The sequence below is a fragment of the Echinops telfairi genome, unplaced genomic scaffold (assembly GCF_000313985.2).
Source record: "Echinops telfairi isolate 266 unplaced genomic scaffold, ASM31398v2 ScPeMD7_5592;HRSCAF=6446, whole genome shotgun sequence".
NCBI lineage: Eukaryota > Metazoa > Chordata > Mammalia > Afrosoricida > Tenrecidae > Echinops > Echinops telfairi.
In genome coordinates this window covers 24,365,682-24,366,068 of record NW_022109491.1, presented here as the reverse complement: position 1 = coordinate 24,366,068, position 387 = coordinate 24,365,682, and positions in this window count along the sequence as shown.

Genomic DNA, 387 nt, shown 5'->3' with positions numbered 1-387 from the left:
TAGGCATTGCTATTATTATTATTCCAATTAGATGGGGAGAAGACTGAGCTGCAAACTCCTTAGCATAGCTCTCTGGGAGTGTGGGACCACTCTGCGTTGGGGGTGGGGGTGGTTGGGATTAAGATAAGAGCCCAGGCGGCAGCCCCTGCCACCAACCAACTGTGCTTCCAAGACATTCTTGCCTTAGGAAGCCTGACTTAAATTGTAGGATGGGCTGGTCTGACTGGACACTGCTTGGAGACCTCGGGGTGAACTGGACTTGCTGTGTGGTGACAGGCTGGTTGGGAATTGGGACAGAGGACAGGGCCAGCTGAAGAGGGTGGGGAGGCCGGGAGCCAGAGTTCCATCTTGTGTTTGCCAAGACCTGAGGCAACCAGCTTAAAAAAA